Raw genomic sequence first — 10000 nt, 5'->3', positions numbered from 1 at the left:
CCAGCTTGGCCGTCGATACGACAAACCTCAGAAGCGTATTAACTTTATTGGGCTTGATATTAAACCCAAAAATAAAGGAACGCAAAGAGAACACTCCATTCATTTTTTTTTGACACATAATTTAACCAATGAAATAAGGGAACGAATCGCACAAAATCGATAAAGCCATGGAACACGTCTTCTGTCTCTTCACAAAACAGGCAACACATGGATGTGCGAGAAAAATGACGAATTAGTTTCTTGGAAGGAACTATCCAATGAATCAGCCTCCATTGGAGATCACCAGACCTTTAACTGATGAGCTTGCTCTACATGGAGTCCCATACACGTTCAATGGGAGCCTCAACAAGCATCAGTCTCTTCCACCGGGTTACACCTTTTAATGGTGTATCTCCCAGCAGTATCTTAACACAAGACTTGTACAAATCCTTACTGCTAGTCTTTTGAAAGAGGTTTAACCCCATGCTAATGGAAGGTAAGTTGTCTGATTTGATCTGTCTCAACAGCCCGGGAAAAATCCACTCATTGTGTAATAGTTCAGGCTCATGGGTCCAGCTCACTCCAAGTTTGAACCCTATCCAGACGACCTCTCTCAATACTTTTCCAGTCAGTGTTTCAGACCTAATTCCGTTTCGATCAGAGATTTCTCGAACCGATTATCCAACCAAAACCTGAAGTATTCCGGAGGTGCCACACTTTTGTGATGCCGGCTATTATAAAATGCTGGCAGAAAACCCGACTTCTGGATGTACTGGAGAAAAGATGATTATAAAACAAAGGTTCCTGAGCAAACATTTGAATGACATAGGTGTCCTTCTGTCGGCAAACTGAGATGCTTTGCCAGGCATTCAACATACTCTGATAGAAAACCGGGAGTGGAGAAAAGTCAACGTGTTGAAGCAGGATCAGGAAGCATTCACGGGCATATCCAAGCCCACCTGCATGCCGCAAAATCTGAGCAGCCAAGAGATGACTTAGTAGTTGTTCATCCGACATCAGTTTTTGTACTGAGCACAACCGAAAGGCCATTACAGTATACGGCTCTTGATGTTGACCATACCCTGGCCACCCTGGGCCAATGGTTGGCACACAACATTTGGTCGTAACCAGTGATGGCCGCCCCAGAAGAAGTCCAAGAGTTGCCTTTGCACTTCCTTCAACAAGTCTTCCAGTGGTTGCAGGCAGACAAACCTGTGCCATAATGAGGAGGCAACCAAATTATTAATTACCAGAACTCGGCCTTATGAAAGATGGGGCAGAGCTCTTCTCCACCTGCTCAATCTTCTCTTGACACGTTCAACAACACCGTCCCAGTTTTTTTTTTTTCCAGAATGTGTAGACCCAACAAACACCCCAAGATACTGAACGCCGTCATCCACCCACTTTAGTTTTACAGGAAGGTGTACTGGCGGGGCTGGTGCCATTCCAGATAGATTGTTGTTCATGAAGGGAACCCATAATGCTTTGCTTTTTTCCCAGTTGCACTTCAAAGAGGAAGCTAAACGAAAAGAATCTAAGCCCTTGATAAGAGCAGGAGTATCCTTATCATCCTTAACAATAACTGAGACATCATCAGCATACGCTGAGAAGACAATTGAAGGGTACTCAGGGGATATTACTTCTCCTGAAAGATGCTTCCTCAGTAACATTAGAAGTGATTCCATCACAAGGGTAAAAAGTAAACCAGAGACTGGGCAACCTTGCCTAACCCCCCTTTGAACCTGTATGGGAGAACAAAGCTCATTGTTCATCTTAACTCGGCTGAAAATGTTATTTTTTATAAAGCAATATATTTCCTGAAATTAACCAACAATCCACACGCTTCCAACACTTGATGCAAGAAACCATGATCGATGCTGTCAAAAGCCTTTTCTAAATCAATGAAAAATATACCAAAATCATTCTGTACACAATTACCATCAACCAAATCTCGAATAAAAAATATATTATCGTATATTGATCTGCCAGGGATGCAATAACTTTTATCAGGGTGAACCAGATTGCTGATTACTTTTTTGAATCGATTTGACAAAACTTTTGAAAATATTTTGTAGTTGGTACACATCAAAGAAACAGGCCTCCAATTCTTCATCTGTCTTAAGTCACCAGACTTTGGAAGGAGAGACATCACCGCTCTTCTCAAGCATAGAGGTCACTCTCCACGTGACAGATGATTCCAGGACATGCATCAGTTCTGGGCCGAACAGGCCCCAAAATTTGATGTAAAATTCACCTGGCAGGCCATCAATTCCAGAGGCCCTTCCGGAGTCCATTCCATTTCGAGCTTGGGTTAATTCCTCAAGCGTAAAGGGGCTGTCACACCTTGACATTTTAGCCAGCGTATGGCAAGGTCTGAAAATGTATGTGTCATGCTGGCGTACGCTGAACTATTGATGTTTTTTTAAAGTTTTGGGCATATAATAACGTGTTGGACGTATGCATAACGTATTAATAACGTATATAGATAACTTATAGCAACGAATGCTGAGCGTGTTGTCGGCGTTCACAACCTATGCCCAACGATAGTCTAACTTATGCATAGCATGGCAGCGTATCGCCGACGATCATGTGGCGTATGCTATTCATAGGCTGCGGCTCGACGATTCAAATCATAACCGCACTAGACATCGACGTGTGAAGCCGCTGTCACACCTTGACGTTTTAGTCAGCGTATGCCGACGTATGAAAAATTTGCCGAACCAAGCTGGCACACGTCGAATACGTTATGGGTAAGTTTTGTATACGTTAAGAGCACGCTGGCATACGTCAGAGTACGCTGGCATACATCGTCATATGCCGAGTACATTGAGAAATTTTCAGCATGTTGAAAATTACTCGACGTACTCGGTGTATGACACCCGTTCCGCATACGCGAGCCATAAGTTGAAGGCACATTACGCGATCGTTGACACACATTACTTGTACGTTACTCATAAGTCAAAACATGTCGAGGTCATGTTTAGTGTCAGTGTTCCAGACTCCATGTTTTTTTTTCTTTTCTTCGGTATGACGGTGATGTTGACACTTCGATTTCTTGTGCGGTTATGATTTAAATCGTTGAGCGGCAGCCTATTAATTATATTATATTATAACCGCACGAGAAATCGAAGTGTCAACATCACCGTCATACCGAAAAAAAGAAGAAAAAAACCACGGAGTCTGGAACACTGACGCTAAACATTACCTCGACATGTTTCGACTTATGAATAACGTACAAATAACGTGTGTGACGTGTGTCAACGATCGCGTAACGTGCCTGCAACACGTTACTCATAGGTTGGAAATAAGTTTCGGGTACGCTAAACATTGTCGACGCGTTTCGACTTATGAGTAACTTAAAAGTAACGTGTGTCAACGACCGCGTAACGTGCCAAAAACTTATGGCCAGCGTTATGCGGAACGTGCGAGTCAGACACTGGCATTCGTCGAAAAATTCCAAGCATGGAAAATTGTCTCACAGCTCGGCATACGACGCCGAATGCCAGCGTACTACGACGTATGTCAGCGTATTCTTAACGTATACAAACTTACCCATAACGTATTCGACATGTGCCAGCGTTTTAGCCAAATTTTTCATACGTCAGGCATATGCTGGCTAAATCGTCAAGGTGTGACAGGGCCTTAATCGGTGCGTCCAACTCCAGGTAATGAGGCTCAGTTCTGGAGGGAAGTCGAGAGGTTAACTGTCTCATCATTTTATCAAAAACAATTCGTTTTGGAAACAATTTGGAGAAAAAATCTTTCACACACAACCTCACATCCTTGGGATTTGCTATAAAAGTTCCATTGGAGTCAAAAACAGAAGAAATATTCTTGGGCGATTTACGAATACAGTCCAAACGAAAGAAAGCATTACTGGGGGTATCAAAATCCTTTAAGTTCCTGACCCTTAGTCTGAGTTCCAACCCTGCTGCTTTCTCTTGGATTAACTCCAGTAGTTGAATCTCCTTTTCTCGTAATATCTGATCGTTACTTGCATTTTTATCTTTAACCAGTTTCCCTTCAAGTTGTAAAATGTCAGCTTCTAAGCAAGTCATTGTTACATTCTTAACGTTTGTGACATTTGCTCTAAATTGCTGACAAAATACCTGAATATGTGTTTTTGTATTGTCCCACCATAAATTTACTGTAGATTATGAGGGTTTCCTTTGGATTTGATTCGCCCAGAACACTTTGAAGGTTTCTTCAAATAGCCCATCTTCGAGGACTCGTATTAAATTTCCAATTTGCACTTTTACGTATTGACTGAGGAAAAGAAAACCCCATGGTTACTCAATGATGGTCTGAGAATATTGATGGAAAAAAAAATCTGGAGAGACCACAATATTTCTAAAACGAGAATTTATATACCATCGGTCAAGTCTCGCAAAGGAAACTCTTCCTCCAGTAATACAGCTCCATGTAAGCTGAAGTTCATGAGGGTAAAATTCCCTCCATATATCTCGTAATCCAACGTAAGAGAAGCAAAGCGATAAATCAATACAAGATTCCAGATGGGGTTCTGCTGTGTTCCTGTCTATCTTGGGATCAAATGTGCAGTTAAAATCACCCCCAATGCAGACACAGTGATTTGGATCAACTTTCTGCAAGTGGTAGATCACAGAAGCAAAGAAAGCTCTTCGTTCTGCACTCTCACAAGGTGCATACACATTAAATACTGTAAAATGAAAATTGTTAATCACTAGTTCAACAGAAATGAATCGGCCTTTTACAATCCCCAGGAAGACACATCACTCGGGTGTTAGCCCTGGTCTAAGTCTAAAAGCAAGACCTGCCGAAAGAGAAGACACGTTACTAAAATAACACTCCCCCCCAAAAAGGCGACACCTGTCGAACAACCCCCCTGCACAATGTCAAGTGGGAGGCTAACCTTACTTGGAAGGATGTTGCCGAGAGCTACCTCCGGTTTGTGAAGTCCATGGGGAGCCATCGCCTCCGGATAACGGTGGTCTTTGACGGATATGGCAGCTCCACCAAGGACCATGACCACTTGAGACGAACAAAGAATGCATGCTGTGACATTCAGATTCGTCTGGATCTCAAAATCATCATTGCAAGAGAAAAGTTCTTCAATAAGAACAACAAAGCCCAGCTCGTTCTGCTCCTTGCTGAGACATTTAATAGGAATGGAATCAGTGTGCAACAATGCTCCGATGATGCCGACACCTCCATCGTCCACGCAGCTTTAGATGACGGAAGAGAGTCCCCTGCCGAGATGAGGGCTGAGGACACAGACATCCTGGTTATGCTGATTCATCATGTTGCAGACCATCCGGTCTTCCTCACGACAGCCAAAGAAACATCTTATGATGTCAGAACGATCCGGGAGGCCCTCCCAGAGATTTACCCGAGGAATCTCATCTTCTTGCACAGCTTCTCTGGCTGCGATACAGTGTCTGCAATTTTGGGGTTTCGCAAACCAACTTTGCTAAGCAAGCTCTGCAAGACTGATGAAGTAAAGAGGGCAATGGACATCCGAGCTGAGAAAGGTTAAACATCATTAAAGCAGGCTGTGAACTTTTCATGCTCATGTTCCATGGGAAATCCTCCAAAGACTTGGAAGACTTGAGATTCGACATCTTCAGCAAGCGAGCTGCTTCTAGGAGCATAAAACCTGAGAAACACCCCCCGACAACAGGAGCTGCAGCACAGCACTCTCTCCGAGCTTACCTCCAGACTTGAGACTGGCTGATGCTGCAAAGTCCATCGTTGGATGCCCGGGACTATGGATGGCAACTCACTGAGCAAGGATATGCACCAGTCCCTTCTACAGACCCCATTGCACCAGACTACCTCCTGACGTTTGCCAGCTGCAACTGGACGGGGGACTTCAGCTCACTCAGGTGTTGCTGTAAAAAGCAAGGAGTCAAGTGTATTTCTGCTTGCGGCATCTGTCATGGTAACTCTTGCCTGAACATAAACCAGCTGGATGACAAGAGGAGTGAGGAAGATACTGGGGAGTTTGATGAATAAAGTTGTAAAAGCTGATGAAGCAACATTTCCATTGATCACAGTTCTGTTAAAAATGTCAATAAAATACATTTTATATGATCAAGAAGTGATTTTTTTCTCAAAAATAATGGTTGGAATCAATTCAGCACCCCAAAAAAACCCTAGTTGGACATCCCACAAGTCAATATTGGAAAAAGTTAATTTTTCCGATTTTTTCGCGCAGGCCCTCTGAGCACCCGAACTTTGATTGGTTCCCCAGAATTTTCCACAAGGATTTGGGTTTGCACTAATTGATAGGTGTTCGTAGACAGCGAGATGAACACGCTTGTGAAGAAATTTTTTGGAAAGCAATTTTTTCACAGCTGGTCAATACAATTTGCTAAAATTCCCCAACTACAAGGAATGATTTTTAAGTGCTCACTCAGGGTTTTCTTCATCATTCCTGTGGCTCCAACTATCACCTGCGCAATTTCAGCTTTCTTCAATTTCCACATCCTCTTGACCTCATTTTTTAGATCCTGGTATTTCGTAATTTTCCCATTTTCGAAAGAATTTCATCCGAAGTTATTGCGAACCGAGACCTCGATCAACAATGATGTTTTTCAATTTTGTCTTTGAGCACCATGTCCGGATGCAATGATTTGTTTGCAATGTTCACACTTGATGGAATCATCTTGTCATACGTGAGCATGAAGTGATGGCTGTGGAGGTAAATGGAGGAATTTCATGGCAAAATAAGGATTGTATGCAGTTGCTTGGTCCGTGTTTGTGTTGGAGACATTTCGATGTAAATTAAGTGTGGAAAATGTGAGCTGAAGTGTTACATGTCACCACACGAGAAGTGATGCTGTGTTGATTAAGTCGGGATTGAGGATAATTTCTCCCAGGAAAAATTGCCCTCTCTGACCTTTTCCGATGTTTTTGGATTTCAAGATCGGTGATACAGGAGAGATAACGTCCTTGAAACAACAATCGATGCACACACATCGAAGCAGGCAGAAAGCCCCACCTCCAGGTGGTACATCACTGTACGGCAGGCGAAACCACATCCCTGGAGGGGATGATTAATGGATCTGACGTCAGAGAGCCAGTCGAAGGACAGTGAGGTTTGGAGCAGGAGAACGGTGAGGACAGTTGTCGAAGAGGACAGTTGTGAGAGGAATGTTGCTGAGATGGAGGATCTCGTTTTTGCTCTCCTCTCGGGATGAAAAATGGCTTCGCCATTCTCGTGTCGTGCTGTGAACTTGCCTGCTCGACGGAGCAAGACACCAGTCATTAACTGTTCAGCAGAATCTTGAAGTTGCTCGGTTATGAGAAAGAGAGGAAGAGGAGTGCTCTCATCGAACTCGGCATGATCGCATTGTTATCCATTTTCCCGGAAGCTTTTTGCAGGTTTGTTCGCTTTCATGTTCATTTGCTCGGCAACCGTTGGTCCGAATGTCACGAAATCTTCGCCATATTCGACTCGTGTAGAATTTTTTATGAATAATTATGACGTCACAGGAAACTTGATGCGGTTAGCATTTTGGAAAAACAAAAAAAATTTGGACCTCGATATCTCCAAAATTGTTCGATGGAAAAAAAATTGAAACAGCTCATTATCAAGTCCACCGCATGAGGAATAAGGACTGTTAACCATGAGATCATCAGTCCCTTCATTATGATGTTTGAAATTCGACAAGTACAACGCTTTATCCAAACATGAAGTAAATTATTGAGGGTTACCTGTGCAATGACATTGTTCTCGATCTGAGGTTTGAGTTTCACCACGAGGGGAAGCGCTCGAGTTCCTCCCAAACACCAGGTCCTGAGGCCACCGAACACAGATAACGCGGCACTCCAGCGGGTTGCTGAGCAACCATGAGTGACAATTGGTACTGCCAATCCGCAGTGTTACACAACTTTGTGTGGGATCTTACATGTGGACGGCCGCACCAAGGGTGGGGATCTCATGTCCGGGATGCGTACTCTGGTTTACTCAACGAATTAGGTGGAACCGAGTGGAGCTGCGAGTACGCACCAGCTAACAAGAGCAAATTTTGTGGGGTAAAGCTACCCAGCTGATGATGTAAGAATTATACTGGACCAGTGGATGAAAAGACAGGACGAAATGGGTACAATCACAATATAAGCAATTTAGTTGCAAAGCAAGGGTGAGGAAAGGCATGTGGAATAATAAAAGCTTTTCATACAAAAGCATTATGTACAGCAACGGAAAGCAAGGATTGATGAGGTGCGGCAAAAGAAATGCAATTATAAACAAAAGAGAAGATATCGGGCAGATCTACATCAATCTAAACTTCTACAATCTTAATTATGCTAACCTAACAGCCGTCATCAAACACCTACTCAAGGAAATTAGAAAGGAAAGAGAGAGGAGGAAAAATGTGAGGTGTTGACGACCTCTTTTTGCTGCTGGCGTGGCCGACGGCCCCACGGTTCCCAGTCAATGAGGAGGGGGAGGAGGGAGGAAAACTGTTGTGTCACCTGTGTGTGGTCAGAGGACGTGTGATGATTTGCAGATGAGGTGTAAGGCAAAGAGGAAGGTGTAAAGATGTAAGTCAGGGGGTTTTGGAAAGAGAAAAGAATGTGTGAGAGGAGAGACCTTGAAGAGCAGAAAGAAATGTTCATGCAAATGTTTATGCTGTCAAATTGGACTCCGTCTGGCGTCGGGCTCTTCCACTCGGTCGTGGACTGTCTTCCGATCCGTTCCACCGCTCATCTCCAAGACCAAAGAGTGACTCAGATCACAAGAGAAGAGAAGAGAAGGGCAGGCAGGCCAGAGAAGAGAGCGGGCAAGAGAAGAGGGCGGGCCAGATCAGGGATTTTTCTTTTATACGCTGGTAGAAGACCGAACATACCCTGAAGACAAAGTGGGTTGCAGCAAAGCGGGGTTGCAGCAAAACTGGGAAACTTGTAACCCGGTCGTATCTGCTCGCAGTTATAAAGTGGCCCGTCTAATAATTATTATAATGAAAGCCAACATGACGGGTCTGAATCATCGTTGTTGCCACGGTGGTGTTACAGCGTGCCTGCATGAGGCTGAACACAATATCACCTTCACAATGGTATATTGCCAGCACGGCAATAATTCCCTTGTTTTAAGAACTGTGTTGCACTTATGCTTTTATATTTCAAAGCAGACGCCTATGTATATTGGTGTAGAAATAATTTTATCAACCAGGGTGAACCTTTCGGAAAGCCATGAAGACTCGGCAAATTCTGGGGAAGCCACAAAGGGTAGTCAGTATTTTACTCTGTTTATACCGTATTAATTTCCTGTGGGTGGAGAATGTAAAAGAACAATGAAGAATTAAATGAAAAACTCACTCTCTTTCTGTGCCTTTGGCAAAATATGCACTAAAAGTGGATCGTGAAAGTGTATTTATGAGTTGAATCTCCCCCGATGATAAGTAAAAATGCAAGTGCAGCGGTGTGTAAATTATGTGCGTGAATGGGTATGTTGGGTTGCTCACATACATGACCTGAGGCAGTTATTCCTTGTAGATGTCATCCCGAACAGAATCCATTTCATCCGAAAATACATTGACGTCTAATGCAGTTTTCGCAAACATTTGAAAAAGGATATCTGTGGATCATATCTCTGTGAATTACAGAATTTGTAAAACTGGCTGGCTGTTGGCCGATCTGGATCCGGATCTTCACCAAAATCTCCTCAGTTTGTCCGTGTCACACACACACATAACCGGCCTATGAAATTTCATCCGTGTCCATCCACAACTTTTTGAGATATCAAACAATCAAGAAGAAGACGTCGTGCAGATCACGATACTTGAAAAATAAATTAAACACATTTGACCTCAAAATAAGTAATTGGTGGTTGAATTCAATGACCAAATATGCATCTCCTCTTCAAATTCCAAGTCAATCAGATGAAAATTGAGGATTTTGGAAGTCTCACCTGAGATGTTGACCTTTTGACTTCAAAAACAACAAGCTTCTTCCTTGTGACAAACTCTTCCATGTGGTGAACTTTCGTGAAAATTCATTTGAAATTGTGATCTGTACGTGATAGTCAGACATTCAG

At 43.2% G+C, this 10000-nt stretch overlaps 1 pseudogene; it reads left to right on the top strand.

The window, feature by feature from the left end:
* Positions 1 to 257: 257 nt before the first annotated feature.
* Positions 258 to 7020, top strand: LOC147029217 (uncharacterized; annotated as a pseudogene).
* Positions 7021 to 10000: the final 2980 nt, after the last annotated feature.

The sequence above is a fragment of the Eptatretus burgeri genome, chromosome 4 (assembly GCF_056783735.1).
Source record: "Eptatretus burgeri isolate ZD-2024b chromosome 4, Ebu_testis_v1, whole genome shotgun sequence".
Taxonomy (NCBI): Eukaryota; Metazoa; Chordata; class Myxini; order Myxiniformes; family Myxinidae; genus Eptatretus; species Eptatretus burgeri.
The sequence above is the reverse complement of the archived record's forward strand: the minus strand, read 5'-3'. Positions and strand labels throughout refer to the sequence as shown.